Source organism: Pristiophorus japonicus, chromosome 1, assembly GCF_044704955.1.
Source record: "Pristiophorus japonicus isolate sPriJap1 chromosome 1, sPriJap1.hap1, whole genome shotgun sequence".
Taxonomy (NCBI): domain Eukaryota; kingdom Metazoa; phylum Chordata; class Chondrichthyes; family Pristiophoridae; genus Pristiophorus; species Pristiophorus japonicus.
Window position 1 is genome coordinate 84,377,918 of NC_091977.1, and position 22,050 is coordinate 84,399,967.

A 22,050-nucleotide genomic window follows, 5' to 3' on the forward strand; every position below is an offset into this window, starting at 1 on the left:
GTGGTGTTATTTCTTTTCTTGATGAAAACTGCATCCTCTCTGAATTGTAACTGTATCAATCTGTACTAACTATATTATCACCATCGCTCCGTTTTGTAATTTTAAATCATCATCATAAGCAGTCCCTCGGAATCGAGGAAGACTTGCTTCCATTCTTAGCATGAGGTCTTAGGTGGCTGAACAGTCCAATACGAGAACTAGTCTCTGTCACAGGTGGGACAGACAGTGGTTGAAGGAAAGGGTGGGCGTGGAGTCTGGTTTGCCGCACGCTCCTTCCGCTGCCTGCGCTTGATTTCTGCATGTTCTTGGCGAGGAGACTCGAGGAGTTCAGTGCCCTCCAGGATGCACTTCCTCCACTTGAGGCGGTCTTTGGCCAGGGACTCCCAGTTGTCAGTGGAGATGTCACACTTTATCAGGGAGGCTTTGAGGGTGATCTTGTAACAGTTCCGCTGCCCACCTTTGGCTCATTTGCCGTGGATGAGTTCCGAGTAGAGCGCTTGCTTTGGGAGTCTCATGTCCGGCATGCGAACTATGTGGCCTGCCCTGCGGAGTTGATCAAGTGTGGTCAGTGCTTCAATGCTGGGGATGTTGGCCTAGACGAGGACGCTAATGCTGGTGCTTCTGTCCTCCCAGGGAATTTGTAGGACCTTGCGGAGACATCGTTGGTGGTATTTCTCCAGCGACTTTAAGTGTCTACTGTACATGTCAACATCTCTGAGCCATACAAGAGGGCGGGTATTACTATAGTCCTGTAGACCATGAGCTTGGTGACAGTTTTGAGGTGTTCAAACACCCTTATCCTCAGGTGGCCAACGGTTGCACTGGCACAATGGAGGCGGTGTTGGATCACTTCGTCAATGCCTGCTCTTGTTGATAGAAAGCTCCCGAGATAAGGGAAGTGGTCCACGTTTTCCAGGGCTGCGCCGTGGATCTTGATGTCTGGGGGGCAGTGTTGTGCGGCGGAGACAGGCTGGTGGAGGACCTTTGTCTTACGGATGTTTAGCATAAGGCCCATGCTTTCATACGCCTCAGTAAATACGTCGACTATGTCCTGGAGTTCAGCCTTTGTGTGTGCATGGACGCAGGCGTCATCCGCATACTGTAGCTCGCGACAGAGGTTGGGGTGGTCTTGGACGTGGCCTGGAGATGGCGAAGGTTGAACAGCTTCCCACTGGTTCTGTAGTTTAGTTCCACCCCAGCTGGGAATTTGTCAACTGTGAGGTGGAGCTTGGCAGCGAGGAAGATTGAGAAGAGGGTTGGGGCAATGACGCAACCCTGCTTGACCCCGGTCCGGACATGGATTGGGTCTGTGATGGATCTGTTGGTAAGGATCACGGCCTGCATCCTGCATGTCGTCATGGAGTAGGTAGAGGATGGTGACGTACTTTTGGGGGCATCTGAAACGGAGGAGGGCACTCCATAGACCCTCGCGGTTGACAATGTCAAAGGCCTTTGTAAGGTTGAAGAAGGCCATGTATAAGGGCTGGCGCTGTTCCCTGCATTTTTCCTGCAGCTGTCGCACTGCAAAAATCATGTCTGTTGTGTCCCGGAGGGGACGAAATCCGCACTGCGACTCCGGGAGAAGCTCCTCGGCTATGGGGAGAAGACGGTTGAGGAAGACTAGCGACGACTTTCCCAGTGGCTGATAGCAGGGAGATTCCGCTGTAGCTGCTGCAGTCGGACTTGTCCTCTTTTTTAAAGATGCTCACGATCACTGCATCTCTTAAGATCTCCCGGCATGCTCTCTTCCCTCCAGATGAGAGAGATGAGGTCATGTATTCACGCCAGCAGTGTCTCTCCACCATACTTCAGTGCCTTAGCAGGGATTCCATCCGCTCCCGTAGCCTTGTTGTTTTTTAGTTTTCTTATGGTTTTTTCTACCTCGTGCAGTCTCACTGAGGTGGTGGCAGGTAGCATGCTGCAGAATGGAATTGAGAACACTCGAGTCAAAGGCAGAGTCTCGATTGAGGAGATCTTCGAAGTGCTCCTTCCAGTGGGCCCTGACTGCCTCAGTGTCCTTGATTAGTGTTTCCCCGTTCTTGGCCAGCAGCGGGGCGGGGCCTTGGGAGTTTGGGCCGTAGGTGGCCTTGACTGCGATGAAGAATCCTCGCACATCATGGTTGTCGACCAGCTGCTGTATCTCCTGTGCTTTCTCCATCCACCACCTGTTTTTTAGGTCCCAGGTTTTTTGTTGGACCTTAGCCTGAGCCGTCTGTAATGCTGCTTTGCTGCTCCCGAGTTGGGTTGTTGTTTAAGGCTCAGAAATGCCCTGCGCTTGTAATCTATTAGCTCTTGAATCTCCTGATCATTCTCATCAAACCAGTCCTGGTGTTTACTGGTTGAGTGACCAAGTGTGTCTTTGCAGGCACTGGTTATGGAGGCCTGGAGGGCAGACCAAGCACTGTGGGCATTCTGTGTCTCGGGGTTATCAAGGCACGCAAGGTTAGCTGTGAGGCCATGACTGTAAAGGGCTCTCTTAGCTGGGTCCTTAAGTGCACCGGCATTGACTTTTTTGCGACACTGCTTGTGCTGCCCCCTTCGCTTTGGGGCTATGTTGATGTCAATAATGGATCGGATTAGGCGGTGGTCCATCCAGCAGTCATCAGTTCGTCATGGCACCGGTGATACGTACATCCTTGCGATCCCTGGCTCAGACGATGACATAGTCGAGCAAGAGCCAGTGGTTGGAGCGAGGGTGTTGCCACAAGGCCTTGTATTTGTCCTTCTGTCGGAACAAGGTGTTGGTGATGACAAGTTCATGCTCTCCACATTTTGTCAGGAGTAGGGTACCGCTGGAATTGGCTTTCCCTAATCCCTCTCTGCCAATCACGCCTCCCCAGAGGCCTGTGTCCTTGCCGACCCTGGCGTTGAAATCGCCGAGGAAGATCAGTTTGTCGTCCGCGGGGACGCAGGTCAGGGATTTTTCAAGGTTGGAGAAAAACCCTCTTTGTCCTCATCTGTTGCATCGAGTGTTGGGGCGTATGCACTGATGACTGTGGCACACTGGTTCCAGGATAGGGTGAGTCGAAGAGTTGTGAAGCGTTCGTTAGCCCCACCCTGGGGGGGTCTTTGAGGTGGTCGACCAGCTCATTTTTGATGGCGAAGCCGACTCCGTGGAAGCGGCGTTCTGCCTCCGGTTTCCCTTTCCAGAAGAAGGTGTAACCACCACCTTGTTCCTTGAGCTGGCCTTTCCCTGCCCACCGGGTCTTGCTTAGGGCGGCGATGTCGATATCAAAGCGACTAAGTTCCCGGGCAACTATGGCGTGCAGTGTCGCTGTTGGGGTTGCCCATGAGGGTCCTGATTGCTGGACCTCCTGCGGTGACTGGACGACTCGGCGCGACCTGGGCCTCCCGGCTGGACCTCCTGCGGCGACTCGACACAACTTGGACCTCCCGGCTGGACTTCCAGTAGTGACTGGGTGACTCAGCGTGACCTGGGCCTCCTGGCTGGACCTCCTGCGGCAACTGGGCGGCTGGACCTGGCTATCGGGCTCCATCCCCACCCCCGCCATCTGGACCTCTCCTTCCCCACTGATGACCTGGCCTCCTCTCCTCCTCCAGCACGTGGTGCGTACAATGGCTGTGACCCCCCTGCCCTCCCACTCTGAACCCCAGTGGACCACTGGCCTCCCCCAATGCCTGTTCCCAACCAAGCCTTGGACCACCTACCATCAAGGGCGCTACCCAGTGGCGAGCCTGCAGCCAACGTCTCGCCATAGGCAACTAGGCCCATACAGCAGTGCCTGGTCTCCAGTCATCTTGGACCCCCTTGCCACTAGACCAAGACCTTTGCTCAGCTAAGCGCGTGTGGTAGCCGGTGTGCAATGGCCATCCTATGCTAAAAGAGATCACGCACAAGCATCTTCCATTCCTCATTTTAAGTATGTCAAGTATGAAGTCACATTGAAAGGACTTGTCATACAGTATCCTCACATATTGTTGATTAAAAGTATTCAATCGTAATACCATATCGAATACTGAAGTCTGATTGCTGGATATCTTTCCATGAAGCCACAATGTACGCTGGGAGTAAAGGGTGATCTGGCCAAAGAAAGGAAGACGGAAAGATGACATTACAGGGAGACACTTCCAATCAAGCTGCCTGTCTGAGGTATCGAATCTGGGGGTCCCAATTTTACTATTTCATCACGAGAATTATATTTAATGGAATCATAGAATGATACAACACAGAAGGAGGCTATTCGGCCCATTGTACCTGTGCCTGCTCTTTGGTAGGGCTATCCAATTAGTCCCAGTCCCCTGCTCATTCCCCATAGCTCTGTAATTTTTTTCCCCTTCAAATATTTATCCAATTTCTTTTTGAAAGTTACTATTGCATCTGCTTCCACCACCATTTCAAGCAGTGCATTCCAGATCACAACAACTCATTTTGTAAAAAAAATGATTCATCATGCCCCCTCTGGTTCTTTTGCCAATCACCTTAAATCTGTGTCTTCTGGCTAACGACCCTCCTGGAAACAATTTCTGTTTCGTTACTCCTCTATCAAAGCTCCCCATAACCTTCTCTGCTCTAAGGAGAACTATCCCAGCTTCTTCTGTCTCATAACAGAAGTCCCTCATCTCTGGTACCATTCTGGGAAATCTCTTCCACACCATCTATATGGCCTGAACATCCTTCCAAAACTGTAGTGCCCAGAATTGAACACAATACTCTTGCTGAAGCCTAACCAGTGTTTGATAAAGGTAACATAACTTCCTTGCTTTTGTATTCTATGCCTCTCTTAATAAACTCAAGGATTCCATTTGCTTTGTTAACAGCCATGTCAACTTGTCCTGCCATCTTCAAAGATTTGTGTACATACAGTCCCAGGACTCTCTGTTCCTGCACCCCCTTTGAAATTGTATCATTTTGTTTCTATTGCCTCTCCTCATTCTTCCGACCAAAATGTATCACTTCACAATGCTCTGTGTTAAATTGTATCTGCCACGTGTCTGCCCATTTTACCAGTCTGTCTATGACCTACTGTAGTCTGTTACTATCATCCTCACTGTTTACTACATTTGCGAGTTATGTATCATCTACAAACTTTGAAATTATGCACTGTATACCTAAATCCATGTCATTAAAATATATTTAAAAGAGCAGTGGGCCTAATACTGACCCCTGGGGAACACCACTGTATACTTCCCTCCAGTCTGAAAAACATCTGTTCACCTCTACTCTCTGCTTTCTGTCCCTTAGCCAACTTCATATCCACACTGCCACTGTCTCTTTAATCCCATGGCTTTAATTTTGCTAACATGTCTATTACATGGTACTTTGTCAAACACTTTTTGAAAGTCCATATGCTTAATATCAACCGCACTACCCTCATAAACCCTCTCTGTTACTTCATCAAGGAACTCAATCAAGTTAGGCAAACACGATTTGCCTTTAACAAATTCATGCTGGCTTTCATTTATTAGCTGATAATTTTCCAAATGCCAATTAATTTTTCACAGGTTATTGTCTCCAAAAGTTTCCCCACTACTGACATTAGGCTGCTATGTTTACTCTTCTCCCCTTTTTTAAACAGAGGTTTAACATTTGAAATCCTCCAGTGCTCTAGCACCAACTCCATATCCAAAAGGATTGGAAGATTGTGGCCAGAGCCTCCGTAATTTCCACCCTTACTTCGCTCAGTAACCCAGGATGCATCCCACCCAGACTGGTGGAGTTTCTACTTTAAGGACTGCCAACGTTTTAAGTACCTGCTCTTTATCTATTTTTATCCTATGCAATATCGCTACTTCCTCCTCCTTTACTGTTACATTGGCAACATCCTTTATATAGGATTACATAGGAGATACGGCACACAAACCGGTCATTCTGCTCAACCAGTCCAGGCTGGCATTTATGCTCCACTTGAGCCTCCTCCCATCTTTCCTCATCTAAATCAATCAGCATAACCCTCTATTCCCTTCTCCCTCATATGCTTGTCCAGTCTCCCCTTAAATGCACCTATACAATTTGCTTCAACCACTCCCTTTGGCAGCGAGATCCACATTCTCACCACTCTTTGGGTAAAGAATTTTCTACTGATTTTCCTATTGGATTTCTTGGTGACTATCTTATATCGATGGCCTGTAGGTATACTCTTCCCCACAAGTGGAAATATTCTCTCTGTATCCACGCTATCAAATCCTTTCATAATTTTAAAGACCTCTATTAGGTCACCCCTCAGCCTTTTTTCAAAAGAAAACAGACCCAGCCTGTTCATCCTTTCCTGATATATATACTCTTGCATTTCTGGTATCATCCTTGTAAATTTTCTCTGCACCCTCTGCAGTGCCTCTATATCCTTTTTATAATATGGTGACCAGAACTGTATGCAGCACTCTAAGTGTGATCTAACCAAGGTTCAATACAGGTTTAACTTCCCTACTTTTCAAATCTATACCTCTAGAAATAAACCCGAGGGCTTGGATGCTTTTTTTATTGCCTTGCTAACCTGTGTTGCAACTTTTAGCGATTTGTATATTTGTACTCTGAGATCCCATTGTTCCTCTTCTCTAGTGCTGTTCAATGCTGTTTATATACGCTACCCCACCACTACCCATGGAAGTATCCAGTATTACATCACAAGATCTTTATGAAATAACTATTCATTCTCATCTCTATTATTCATTTAACAAATTGAAACCTGAAAAAATGTCTTGCAAGACATTTCAGATTTCTTAGCAGAGGTATAAAATGGGGATGTCTGCACTCTACATATGTTCACTGAAAGAAAGATAGACTTGCATTAAATAGGGATGCATCTATTTGTACTAACTGAAATGCAGCCGTTTCTCTGATTGGCTCTGCAGACCTATTGCTGATTGGTCCCCTTGGAGGATAAGCCATAACCTGGAGTTCCTCTGGAATGCGTAACTGGATCCGCCCAGCCCAAGTTCTGAGTGAATTTCCAATTTGTAATTCGATCCATTTTGACTTCAGAAGCCACAGAGAATAGATCTCCCCAGAAGCCACCAAGTTCCAGCCGAAGTCCATTATCCAGTGTAAGCGCATCCCTCCGTCAGCTGAAGACCCTTACCCCAGCAATCCCTCCGCCAGCTGAAAACCCTTACCCAAGCGCAAGACCTTACCCCTCCCCCCACCACCCCCCAAACCCATATATGGGGCATTGTGTGCAGATTGTTATTGGGTATGAAGTGAATAGTTACAGTGTCATGACTTCTGGATTTCATCCACCCCAACGTTGTTCCTTGTAACACACGCACCAAGCTTGCACGAACCAGGGGTAGGAAGAACGTGGTCCGCCTTCTTTGAGTTTCCTCTCTCCCCTCCGATTCCCCCGTCCCCCTCCCCAGGCTTTCTCTCTCCCCCTGCCCAAACTCGTTGGCTCTCTTCCCCCCCCCCCCCAGCTCTCTCTCCCCCCCAAGCTCTCTCTCTCTCCACCACCCCCCGCAAGCTCTCTCTTTCCCCGCTTCTTGCTCTCTCCGCCTGTCTCTTGCTCTCCCCGGTGCTGCGGGAGACTTGGGGCCCTTGGCCCGCTCGGGGCTCAGCATTGTGAGAGGCTCGGCGGATGCGTTCGACGTTCGACTGCTCAGTGAAGGCAACGTACATGCGTAAAAAAGGGTAAGTGGGAATTGTGCTGCGGGGGAGGGGGCGGAGTAGGTGATATTTATCCTAACTCTCGCTTTTGAGCATGCGTAGGGAGATGCATGCGCAGAAAGGAGACTTAGTACAAATAGTTACTCTGTTTATATAGTGCTTTTCATGACCTCAGGACATCCCAAAGTGCATTACAGCCAATGAAGTATTTTTGAAGTGTAGTCACTGTTGTAATGTAAATCAATTCGCACACAGTAAGGTCTGACAAACAGCAATCTAACAATGACCAGTTAATCTGTTTTAGTGATGTTAGTTAAGGGATAGAAACACAGGAACAGGAGTAGGTCATTTAGCCCCTCGAGCTTATTCTGCCATTCAATGAGATCATGGCTGATCTGTGAGCTCATATACCTGCCTTGGCCCCATATCCCTCAATACCTTTGATTTAAAAAAATCTATCAAGCGCAGGTGTAAAATTAACAATTGTCCAAGCACCAGTTGCCTTTTGCAGATGAGAGTTTCAAACTTCTAACACCCTTTTTGTGTAGTTGACATCTGCAATATTCTCATCTACTTCCTTTAAAACCCTGAGATGCAAACCATCTAGTCCTGGGGATTTGCCATTTTTTGTCATTTTTAATGCCATTATTTTCTTCATTACTGTTATTTTGCTTACGTTAATTTTGGTGAGTCCCCCATCCCTGATTCAATATTAGTTTCCTTGGGATGTCCACAATCCTGCCTTCCTCTTCCTCTACTGTAAATACTGACACAAAGTAATTATTCTATATGTCTGCCATTTCCTTATTTTCAATTACAATATCACCACTAGCAGTATTCAAGGGCTCCTAACCACCATTTTATTCCTAATATAATTGTAAAAAAAAAAATTGTGATGATTTTGATATCCCTTGCAAGTTTATTTTCATACTCTACTTTTGTAGCTTTTACTGTCTGTTTTTTCACCTTTTGTTTTTCTTGTATCTCTCCCAGTTACCTGGATCTGTGCTAGTTTTTGCATGCCTTTTCTTTTAGTTTTATGTTGTCCTTTATTTCTTTAGTTGTCCGTGGCTGTTTTTTTTTGCCCTTAGGAGTATAAACTAGTTCTGTATCACGTTAAATTATTTTTTGAACATCTGCCACTGACCTTCTTTCATTTTACCCATTAACAGATTTAACCAGTTTACTGTGGACAGTCTTTGTCTCATTCTAGAATCTTAGTAGTTGTTTTGCATTTCTTCCTTTCAAACACTACATGGAACTCAATCGTATTATGATTGCTATTAGATAAATGTTCACGCACCATTAGCCTGTTAACTAAATCTGGCTCATTACTCATTATTAAATCTAATACAGCTAGCCCCTTTGTTGATTCTAGACATATTGTTGCAGAAAACTATCCTGAACACACTCAGGAAATTCACTACCTTTCTGAAATGAGCTAATCTGCTTATCCCAATGTATATCTGAATTAAAATTCCCCATAAAACCACAATGTTGTTGCTGCATGCTTGTCTCATCTTTGCAATTATACATTCTAACACTTCACAGCTGCTACCAGGGGTCTATACACAACTCCCATTACAGTCTTAAATCTTTTTCTATTTCTTAATTCTACTCATAAAGTTTCTATTTTCTGCTTAACTCTCATTATATCCTCTCTTATCATTAAAGTGATTTTATCCTTAATCACTAAAGCTACTCCTTACCCTTTACCATTTTCCCTATCTTTCCTGTAGACCTTATAATCTGGTATATTTAGTTCCCAGTCCTGACCATCTTGCAGCCATGTCTCAGTAATGGTTACCATGTCATGGCCTCCAAGTTGAATTTGCAGTTCATTCAGTTGGTTCCTTATACTCCTTGTGTTTGTATAAATAACGTTTATTTGGGCCACACACCTGAGTCTGACCTTCTGCTCTATGTTTTACTCAAACATTTTTTATTACTCTCTCCTGATTTAATTAGTTTAGTTTTCCCTTTACCTGTAGTGCCTAAAGCACAATTTCTGATTATTACTCAACTTTCTTCCCTTTTGTTTGTTTTAGAACTATTATTTATACTACTTTTTCCACCAAAGCCCTCCCCTCCATTTACTAGTTTAAAGTCCTCGTGACCGGCCTCTTTATCCTTTCTGCTTGAACCCTGGTTCAGGTGGAGCCCATCCAATAGTACAGTTCTTTGCTGTCCTAGTACTAGTGCCAGTGTCCCATGAAATGGAAACCCTCCTTCCTACACCACTCCTTTAGCCACATATTCACCTCCATAATTTGCTTATCTCTTTGCCAATTTGGATAAATATTGAACACCTTTGCTGTTCTTCAAAAAGTGCCATGGGATCTTTTACGCCCACTTGAGGGAACAGGCGGGACCTTGGTTTAAGGTCTCATTTGAAAAAGGCAGCTCCAACAGTGCTGTCCTCCCTCAGTACTGCACTGGAGCGTCAGCCTTGGTTTTGTGCTCAAGTCCGTGGAGTATGATACTATAGCCATGGTTGACACTATAGCTGACTTTGGTCTAACAAATGTTTAATCTTCATTGTCAAATGTGTCCTAGTGAGCAATTTGAGCAATTTTCTGTGGAAATTCCAGAGCTGGCTATTCTTGGCCATTCCAGAAAGTAAACCTGCCCCAAAATATCAGATTTTCAATTTACGTAAGTTCTTGTAACAATGCCCCATTATAAAAATGATGTCTGATGATTCAGTAAGTAAATGCTTTGTATTGTGTGGTGTTGAGTTATACAAACTGGGAAGGTCTCAGGTTTGGCTAGGGTTTGCACTCCTGATTGTGATCCAGTGCCTCCTGTTAGAAATTCATATGTCTGAACAGTCTCAGCTGTGATGTCCTCTCACAGTCGAATAGCCTGCCAACATTCCCTGTGATGTGCTGACACATGATAAACAGCTGTATGGGCAAGTTATTGGATGGCCATCACTTTTCATAGAACCCTATGAATCACTGCCTTCAGGAGAAGAGGGGTTAAAGGAGAAAATTGGATAGAAACGCTGCAAGAAAGGAAAATGCAATAAAACACAGGCACCTGGGAGTACAACACTTTTAACTGAGAATGAACTGATGGAATATTCCAGGCTAAATATTTAGGTCCAATTATACTTCACTGAGAAGCAGTTTCAGATATGCATTGACTCAATTGCAACAAATAAATCCTAAATTCACTCCAATTGCAATAAAGCCCTCCGCCTCCCCCCCGCCACTACTCTACCCCCAAGGAGTTTCTCACACCAGTTTGAATTCACATATAACTCAAGTCTGGCGTGAAGCCTCATTTTAAATGTTTCCAGGTGGTCTGTTTGACTTCTTGGGAACTTCATAAGCTTACTTTTCAATGCTTTTAATTTTAGTAAAGGGCTAGTATTGTGTCTGTGTCCTCTTAATATTAAAAATCAGCCTTCTAGGAACAGAGCTCTGTGTAGGCACCCAAAAATGTATGTTGATTGTTTCTTTCTGGCTTGCCTCTTTACAAACTGAAGCAATTCACACCTTGCAGTATAACTCAAGTCTTTATGCTGCACATTATACTCTGGGGCTATTGGTCTTAGATTGGTAATACTGGTATAACTTTAGCCTTTCCATCAACTTGCTTTTTCCAATTATATCCTTCTCTAATCCTGCTTTTCGATTATCTCAACAGCTTTGAATACTGAAATAAATTGAAGGCAGTGCAGCTGGATTTAGGATAGATGGTGGATGAAATTCATCATAGTGCATAGATAATTCAGTATATAGCATTTAAATTATTTGCCTATTTTTTAAATGCACTGTCCTGAATAGATAGCTTTACTCTGTATGTTTCCTGTGGAATCTCACATATATTAAGGTATGCTATTCTAAGACACAATAGCGTGGCCAATATAAATCATCTGAAAGAATCTTGCTTACCGAACTAAACAGCCAATTAATTGATGTAATTAAGAACATAATAACATAAAAAATAAGGGCAGGAATAGGCCATTCGGCCCCTCAAGTCTGCTCCACAATTCAATAAGATCATTGCTGAACTTCTACCACAACTCCACCTTCCCACACTATCCCCATTTCCTTTGAGTCCCTTAGTATCCAAAAATCTATCAATCTCTATCTTGAATATACTCAATGACTGAGCAGCCGCAGCTCTCTGGGGTAGAGAACTCCAAAGATTCACAGCCCTTTGAGTGAAGAAATTTCTCCTCATCTCAACCCGAAATGATCAACCCCTTATTCTGAGACTGTGACCCCCTAGTTCTAGTCTCCCCAGCCAGGGGAAACATCCTCCCAGCATTTACCCTGTCAAGCCCCTTAAGAATTTTATAGGTTTCCATTAGATCACTTCTCATTCTTCTAAACTTTAGCGAATATAGCTCCAGTCTATTCAATCTCACCTGATAGAACAATCCCCTCATCCCAGGAATGAATCTAGTGAGCCTTCATTGCACTCCCTCTAGGGCAAGTATATCCTTCCTTAGGTAAGGAGACCAAAACTGTACACAGTACTCCAGGTGTGGTCTCACCAGGGCCCTATATAATTGCAGTAAGACTTCCCTACTCTTCTAGTCCAATCCCTTTCATTTTCTTTTCGAATTGCTTGCTGTACCTCCACGTTAACTTTCTGTGATTCATGTACAAGGACACCCAGGTCCCTCCAAATACTGACATTTCCCAGTCTCTCACCATTCAAAAAAAAATGCTGATTTTCTATTTTCCTACCAAAGTGGATAACTTCACACTTCTCCACATCATATTCCATCTGCCATGTTCTTGGCCACTCACTTAACCTCTCTATATCCCTTTGCAGGCTCTTTGTGTCCTCCTCACAGCATACTTTCCCACCTAGCTTTGTATTGCCAGCAAACTTGGATGCATTGCACTCAATCCCTTCATCGAAGTCATTAATATAGATTGTAAATAGCTGAGGCCCAAGCACTGGTCCTTGCAGATGCTGAAGCCATTCCGGTTGTAAAGTGTGCAATTTCTGGGTGAAATGGAGGAACGAGGAAGATGTTTGTGGTTGTTGGGGCCAATCATCTCAGTTCCAGGACATTGCTGCAGGAGTTCCTCATGGCAGTATCCTCGGCCCAACTATCTTCAGCCGCTTCAGCAATGATCTTCCCTCTGTGAAAAAGGAGCGGTGCTAGAATGAGGCTCTGGGGCAGCCCAATCAGTAACCCAGCCCCATTGTAATCAATTTCCCCTTACGAGTACCTTCTTCTTCCTTTCCTTCAGCTCGTTATAAATCCACATCATAGAACTGACCTTAGTTTGTAAAGGAGTCTCCAATGAAATATTTTATCAAAGGCTTTTGGAAATGTAGGTGTACTACTTCTTAATGTTTTCCTTTACACTCCCTTAAAAAGTATAAAAGGTTAATCATACATTGTCTGCCATAAGAACATAAGAATTAGGAACAGGAGTAGGCCACCTAGCCCCTCGAACCTGCTCTGCCATTCAACAAGATCATGGCTGATCTGGCCGTGGACTCAGCTCCACTTACCTGCCCGCTCCCCATTACCCTTAATTCCCTTATTGGTTAAAAATCTATCTATCTGTGATTTGAATACATTCAATGAGCTAGCCTCAACTGTTTCCTTGGGCAGAGAATTCCACAGATTCACAACCCTCTGGGAGAAGAAATTCCTTCTCAACTCGGTTTTAAATTGGCTCCCCCGTATTTTGAGGCTGTGCCCCCTAGTTCTAGTCTCCCTGACCAATGGAAACAACCTCTCTGCCTCTATCTTGTCTATCCCTTTCATTATTTAAACTGTTTCTATAAGATCACCCCTCATCCTTCTGAACTCTAATGAGTAACGACCCAGTCTACTCAATCTATCATCATAAGGTAACCCCCTCATCTCCGGAATCAGCCTAGTGATCGTCTCTGTACCGGCTCCAAAGCTAGTATATCCTTCCTTAAGTAAGGTGACCAAAACTGCACGCAGTACTCCAGGTGCGGCCTCACCAATACACTGTACAGTTGCAGCAGGACCTCCCTGCTTTTGTACTCCATCCCTCTCGCAATGAAGGCCAACATTCCATTCGCCTTCATGATTACTTGCTGCACCTGCAAGCTAACTTTTTGGGATTCATGCACAAGGACCCCCAGGTCCCTCTGCACCGCAGTATGTTGTAATTTCTCCCCATTTAAATAATATTGCCTTTTACTGTTTTTTTTCAAAGGTGAATGACCTCACATTTTCCGACATTGTATTCCATCTGCCAAACCTTAGCCCATTCGCTTAACCTATCTAAATCTCTTTGCAGCCTCTCTGTGTCCTCTACACAACCCACTTTCCCACTAATCTTTGTGTCATCTGCAAATATTGTTACACTACACTCTGTCCCCTCTTCCAGGTCATCTATGTATATTGTAAACAGTTGTGGTCCCAGCACCGATCCCTGTGGCACACCACTAACCACCGATTTCCAACCTGAAAAGGACCCATTTATCCCGACTCTCTGCTTTCTGTTAGTTAGCCAATTCTCTATCCATGCTAATACATTTCCTCTGACTCCGCATACCTTTATCTTCTGCAGTAACCTTTTGTGTGGCACCTTATCGAATGTCTTTTGGAAATCTAAATACACCACATCCATCGGTACACCTCTATCCACCATGCTCCTTATATCCTCAAAGAATTCCAGTAAATTAGTTAAACATGATTTCCCCTTCATGAATCCATGTTGCAGCTGCTTGATTGCATTATTCCTATCTAGATGTCCCGCTATTTCTTCCTTAATGATAGCTTCAAGCATTTTCCCCACTACAGATGTTAAACTAACCGGCCTATAGTTACCTGCCTTTTGTCTGCCCCCTTTTTTAAACAGAGGTGTTACATTAGCTGCTTTCCAATCTGCTGGTACCTCCCCAGAGTCCAGAGAATTTTGGTAGATTATAACGAATGCATCTGCTATAACTTCCGCCATCTCTTTTAATACCCTGGGATGCATTTCATCAGGACCAGGGGACTTGTCTACCTTGAGTCCCATTAGCATGTCCAGCACTACCTCCCTAGTGATAGTGATTGTCTCAAGGTCCTCCCTTCCCACATTCCCGTGATCAGCAATTTTTGACATGGTTTTTGTGTCTTTCACTGTGAAGACCAAAGCAAAATAATTGTTTATACATATAGCAAACTGGTTATGCCAATCAAAGTCATTAATTTACCGTAAATTGATCCAGTAACCTGTGTACAATGGGAAAGAACAAAGACTGATAAGAACTATTGAAACAGGGGGGGGGGAACCCAGAAAGGTACTGGTGAGAAAGTTTGATGGCTGATATTATTCACATATGCAGCAAAATATCCTTGCCACATCTCAAGCCATTGCTTAAAGGGCTTGTGTTCCAACCAAAACTACTGAACTCGGAACTGTTGCCACTTCTGCCACTACTTGCAGTGCAGAGCTGATATTGCCCCTTGGCTGCAGCTGTGGTTCCATGAGAAGGTACAATTTACCAATAGATTCCTCGGTGAGGCATAGCCTCCTCATGCAGTACTCCTCAATAAGGTTGATGTAGTCCTGTTGCTTGTAGTAGACATACTTCCTGGTGAAATATTGAGTCCAAGTGGTCCTTATTCCTTGCCTGGTTCCACTGCTCCTTCTGGTTCCCTTCTCCCCATCTTCAAAAACATGTACAGCATAGTGAGTCTTGATGATATGTGCATGCTGTAGTATGGACTGAAACAGCTGAGTGATTGCTTATAACATTTCTTGTTCTGCTGTATCTTGGCTATTGCCACCTTTATAGCAGTTGTTGTAAAACTGGAGAGATTTTAGGAACACAAAAGCAAAATACTGCAGATGCTGGAATCTGGAATGGAAACAGAAAATGCTGGAAATCTCAGCGGGTCAGGCAGCTTCTGTGGAGAGGAAGTAAAGTTAACGTTTCAGGTCGATGACCCTTCGTCAGAACTGGAGAGTGTTTGGAAAGAGCAGATTCTTAACAAGCACTGAAAGGGGGAGGGGAAGAAAGAACAAAAGGGAAGGTCTGTGATAGATTGGAAGACAGGAGAGATTAGAGAGACAAAAGGGATGCTGGCCCAAATTCAAATGGTAATGCCAGGAGTTAGAAAAACATTAGTCAAGATAGGGTGTGAATAGCGGGATAATGACCAACTGCCATTAGAGACATGGAGAAAAAATAGAAAAAAAGAAACAGACTCTGAGGCGGGGGGAAGGAGGGTAATATATAACATTACTGCACATTAATGCACATTCAGCACATGCATGAGTTTCAACAGACAAATTTCATCCCCTTAATGTTACGGTGCAATGTAGGTTGAAAAGTAGCAAGGATGCAGAGGTGTATAAACAACAAGGTGTAATACAAAGTAAAATAAATAAGAGGTGTGTCATAGAAATTCATCAGCTTTATGATAGGATTAAATACAAATAGTTGGCATTTGGTCTAGCATTGAATTATAACTGAGGAATTAATCTATGGTCTGATCTTTCCATCAATCTGTCCATTTGCATTTTCAGTTTACCGTAAACAGTAGAGCTCTAAATACAGAATTAATTGAGAAAAGGAGCAACTGAATACAGGTTATCTTTTATAAAAAGTGAATATATTTTCAAAAGTTAAACTGTGGACTGACTTCCACGGGCAGCGGTTAAACTATTTTTGGTGAAAAACTGTAACAATACCAGACCACTTCCACCTATAATCTATGTTCAATTGGTACAACAGCACCTCCAGAAGTGCAGTATAATCACAGTCGACTTTAGGTGGCATTAAGATTGTCACCTAATGTCTTCTCCCTTTAAGATTATTGGGTCTGTCATTACCCCTCACCTAATTCTACAACCAAAACTATTGAACTATTAACTGTTGAAATATATGGGAAATTATATCTCATTCTCAATATTAATTTTAAATGTTTGCTTTGAATTCACCAGAACAAAAGCTCAATCATTGAAAAGAATGAAATGATCCAAACCATTGATACCGTCAATGGAAAATTATTCATATATTAGTTTAATAAACATGATTTTGCCTATTTTTTAAAAATCTTCTCCGAATGTGGACGATGCTGGCAACACTGCATTTATTGTCCACCCTTGTTGTCCTGAGAAGGTAATGGGGCTATTCCTTGAATTAGGTGATTATCTGCACAAACATCTTTGCAGCCTTCTGCGCGTGCAAGAGGTAGCCTGGTGCCACGCATCTGCACCCGATCCCCTTCTGTTTGTGCGCGCTGTCTAGCAAAGCAGTGCATGTGCAGAATAAGAGGGGAGGAGAGAGGAGGTCAGGAACTCAGTGCATGGAGAGCAGAGTGGGGATGGGAGTAGAATGTGATCCAGGTCTAAAGGGGAGGATGAGAGAAAGAACGTGATCCAGATGGAAAGATAATCACGTTCTTTAAACCCAACCCCCACCCCTTTACACCCACACCACATTCTCCCTCTCCCCCCCCTAGACCTGGTTGATTTCTCAGAAAGCTCGGTGCGTGTGTGGCATGTGATATCATTGGACTGGACGAAATCCAGAAGTCATGATACTGCCATTATTCACTTCATACCCATTAAACCTGTTAACAATCCATGACGCACATACAATGCCTCATCTATGGTGTGGGAAGATGTCAGGAACTTGTTAGGGGGAGAACATCAGAAACCAGGAAGAGGGAGGAACTTGGGGAGGGGTGGGGAAGGGGCATTTGGGCAGGTGGCGAAGGTCAGGAACTTGGGGGGAGGGGAAAGATTAGGGTCAGGAACTTGTTGGGGAGGGAATAGGTCAGAAACTTGGGGCTGGAAGTTTAGGAACTTGTTAGGGGCGAGCAGAAACTTGTTTGGGGGTGGGAGAAGGTCTTAGCCCATGAGGGTGAGCCCTATCTGTTCTATGTGAGCTCTGTTCTGTCTGGAGCCTGAATTTGCAAAGTCATTGATTACTTAGTCAGCATGATCTAATTACACATTCCAGAGAAACTGCTGGGTAGGTCTTGTCCTCTAAGGGAACCAATCAGAAATCAGGTCTTATCCTTCAAGATGTCCAAGCAGAAGTATGGTGTTGGAAATAAACATGACCCTCCTTGAACCATTGCAGTCTTAAGCTGATGGTGTTAGGTCAGAAATTCCAGGATTTTGTCCCAGCGACAATGAAGGAACATGATATATGTACATGTCAGGATGGTATTTGACTTGGAGGTGATGGCATTTTCATAATATTAATGCTCATATCCTTATTGATGGTGGAGGTCACAGGGCTGGGAGTTGCAGTCAAAGTAAGTTTTGTGAGATGTTGCAATATAGGCCGTACCTATATACCAGCTTCCTAGTCATGTAGGGAGTGGATATTGATTGCATTGGCAGGGTCTCTGACCAAGTGAATTGCTCTGTTGTTACAAAAGCATCTATCCAGGTGAGTGGTGAGGGAGTGCTGCATTGTCAGAAGTGCCATATTTCAGGTGACACATTAAACTGAGGCCCCGTCTACCCTCTCAGGTGGGTATAAAAGATCCCATGACACTTTTAGAAGAAGAGCAAGGGAGCACTCCCAGTGTTCTGGCCAACATTTATCCCTCACCCAATATCACTAAAACAATTTACCTGGTCATCATAGCATTGCTATTTGTGAGACCTTGATGTGTGTAAATTGGCTGCTGCATTTCCTGCATTACAACAGTGACTATACTTCAATAGTACTTCATTGGCTATATAGTGCTTTGGGATGGCTTGAGATTGTTAAAGGATCTTTCTTTTATGCTGCTGACTTGAGCTTCGTAAATGGTGGAAAGATTTTCAGGGTCAGGATGTGAGCTACTTTTCACAGAATACCAAACTGCTGCCCTTTTCTTGTTGCCATGTTGTTGATATGTCTGGTTCAGTAAAGCTTCTGCTCAATAGTGTCCCCCACGGTGTTGACAATAGGAGACTTGACAATGGTGGTGTCATTCAAGGTCGGGAGGGGCAATAGTTGGGCTTTCTCTTTTTGAATATGGTCATTACCTGACGCTTACATGGCACAAATGTTACCTGCCATGTGTCAAGTTTGGTTTTGTCCATGTTCTGTTGTAGGCTGGCATGGGCTACATCAGCGCAGTACTGAAGGGGTGCTGTACTGTCAGTGGTGCTGTGTTTCAGACAAAATGTTATACTGAGGTCTCATCTGTCTGCTCAGATGGACTTAAAATATCCCAAAGCACTATTCAAAGAAGAGCTGAGGAGTTCTCTTGATGTCCTGACCAGCGTTTATCCTTCAACCAAGACCACTAAAACAGATTGGGGGTAATATTCAGTTTGAATACGGGCGGAAAACTGGCTGTTGAGGATTGGCCGCCCATTATACATTCCGTTCAATCTTTCTTTCCATTATGTGGTCATTGCTGTTTGTGGAATCTTTCTGTGCATAAATTGTCTGTGTATTTGCCTACATTACAATAGTGATTATGCTTCAAAAGTATTTAATTGGCTGTGATGCTTTTTGATATGTCTTGAGGACATGAAAGGTCCTATATAAATACAAATTCCTTCTTTCATTCTTTCCTTCATTATGAGGAGTTGTGCATGAAGCTGAATACTGCAGAATAATTTGGGAACAGGCCCTTTCCGCACTAGATGATGGAAGGGAGGTCATTGATGAAGCAGCTGAAGATGGTTGGGCCAAGGACACTCCAGCAGTGTCCTGGAGAGTCAATGACTGGTCCAACAACCATGACTATCTTCCTTTCTGTCAGGTAAAATTCCAGACATTGGAGAGTTTCCTCCTGAATGCCTCTGACCTCAATTTTTTGGGAGCTCCTCGATGCCATACTTAGTTGACTGCTGCCTTGATATTGAGTGGACAAAGGTGGACAAGTCCCCTGGACCTGATGGCATGCATCCTTGGGTCTTAAAAGAAGTGGCTGCAGAGATAGTGGATGCATTGGTTGTAATCTACCAAAATTCCCTGAATTCTGCAGAGGTCCCAGCGGACTGGAAAACCTCAAATGTAACACCCCTATTTAAGAAAGGAGGGAAACAGAAAGCAGGAAACTATAGACCAGTTAACCTAACATCTATCATTGGGAAAATGTTGGAGTCCATCATTAAGAAAGTAGTAGCAGGACGTTTAGAAAATCATAATGCAGTCAAGCAGAGTCAGCATGATTTCATGAAAGGGAAATCATGTTTGACAAATTTACTGGAGTTCTTTGAGGATGTAACGAGCAGAGTGGATAAAGGAGAACCAGTTGATGTCGTATATTTGGATTTCCAGAAAGCATTCGATAAGGTGCCACACAAAAGGTTACTGCACAAGATGAGAGCTCACGGGGCTGGGGGGTAATATATTAGCATGGATAGAGGATTGGCTAACTAACAGAAAACAGAGAGTCGGGATAAATGGGTCATTTTCAGGTTGGCAAATTGTAACTAGTGGGGTGCCACAGGGATCCGTGCTGCGGCCCCAACTATTTACAATTTATATGAATGACTTGGATGAAGGGACCGAGTGTAACATAACCAAACTTGCTGATGATACAAAAATAGGTAGGAAAGCCAATTGGGAGGAGGATGCAAAGGGATATAGATAGGCTCAGTGAGTGGCCAAAAATTTGGCAGATGGCCTATAATGTGGGATAATGTGAGGTTATCCACTTTGGTAGGAGAAATAAAAAAGCAAGTTATTATTTAAATGGGGAGCGATTACAAAATGCTGTAGTACAGAGGGATCTGGGGTGTTCTTGTATATGAAACACAAAAAGTTAGCATGCAGGTACAGCATGTAATCAGGAAGACAAATGGAATGCTGGCCTTTATTGCAAGGGGAATGAAGTATAAAAGTAGGGCAGTCCTGCTCCAACTGTACAGGGCATTGGTAAGACCACACCTAGAGTACTGTGTGTACAGTTTTGGTCTCCTTATTTAAGGAAGGATATACTTGCATTGGAGACAGTTCAGAGAAGGTTCACAAGGTTGATTACTGAGATGAAGGGGTTTTCATATGAAGAAAGGTTGAGCAGGTGGGGCCTATACTCCTTGAAGTTTAGAAGAATGAGAGGTGATCTTATTGAACCATCTAAGATTCAGAGGGGACTTGACAGGGTAGATACAGAGAGGATGTTTCCCCTTGTGGGGGAATCTAGAACTAAGGGCCATAGTTTCAGAATAAGGGGTCACCCATTTAAAACAGAAATGAGGTGGAATTTCTTCTCTCAGACAGTTGTGAATCATTGGAATTCTCTGCCTCAGAGAGCTGTGGAGGCTGGGTCATTGAATATATTTAAGGTGGAGATAGACAGAGTTTTGTATGATAAGGGAGTCAAGGGTTATGGGGAGTTGGCGGGGAAATGGAGTTGAGATCAGGATCAGATCAGCCATGATCTTATTGAATGGCAGAGCAGGCTCGAGGGGCCGAATGGCCTACTTCAGCTCTTATTTCCTATGTTCTTATGAGTGGAACAATTTTCACCTCACCTCTCATATTCAGCTCTTGAAGTCCATGCCTGGAACAAGGCTGCGAGAAGGCGAGGAGCTAGATCGTTCTGTCAGAACCCAAACTGAGCATTAGTGAGAAGGTTATGAGTGAATAGGTGTTGCTCAATGACACTATTGATGATTCCTTTCATCATTTTGATGATGATTGGAGGAGGCCAGTAGTTGGCCAGATTAGATGTGTCCAGATTATTTGTACATTACGCATGACTGGGCAATATTTTACATTGTCGGGTTGATGCCAGTGTCATGGTTGAGAAATATACAGCAGGTCAGTCAGCATCGGAAAAGAGAAACAATACTAACAGATCTGTTTTGTATTTTCAGAACGTGTTTTATGTCAGTATTTGCAGTGTTCCTTTTTGTAGAAAAAATTGTGAAGCGAATTTTATATTTAGATGCAAAAATGGAACCAATGTGTGTATATATTGTTTAGGCAAATAGGTGAAACAGTCTTGGACTTTAAGATAGCACTGTGGGAACAGTAACGTATGAACACTTAACGTATTGATAAGCAATTCCGCTATTTTAATGCAGGTGTTAACGAATTTATTCTGCAGTTGTACTGAAAATGTCAGTCTTGAATGACTGTGGTGCTTAGCAGGCAGACCCCAAGTTATATTGCTGATGCGCAGTATATTGCATTTAGTGGCAACGAACTCAACTAATGTCTGTTTGATGCATGTGCAGAGGTTCATTTCCTCGAGTAGTTAATTATGATAGAGTAGGTGGGAATTGCCAGATTTGCCGAGCATTCAAATCATTGAGTAGTACGTTTATAAAGTCCCAGAGAGGTTCCGTGGACTGCTTCACACCAACCTGGAGTTCTACTGTTCCTGGTGCAAACTCAAACCACGTGTAACGGTCGGTATCTCATAACTCTTGATCGGACTCCTGTGTTGAAGCACACCCTGAAAATGCTTCACAACGCAAAAGTGGCAGTATAATGACACGTTTAACAGTACTGAATAAACATGTTTTTTTTAAATGAGTTTCAATAATGAAAAAATGTTCGGAGTGATATTTATGATCAGTGAGTGACACAGACTGCAAATCCATTTAAACTTATGGGATTGTGTT

At 43.9% G+C, this 22,050-nt stretch overlaps 1 long non-coding RNA gene across 1 annotated transcript in view; it reads left to right on the top strand.

Annotated features, from left to right (window-relative positions):
* LOC139227059 (uncharacterized) overlaps positions 1-22,050 on the top strand; it is a 28,043-nt gene that overhangs the window by 1,454 nt on the left and 4,539 nt on the right. The gene's annotated exons all lie outside the window — the stretch shown is intronic.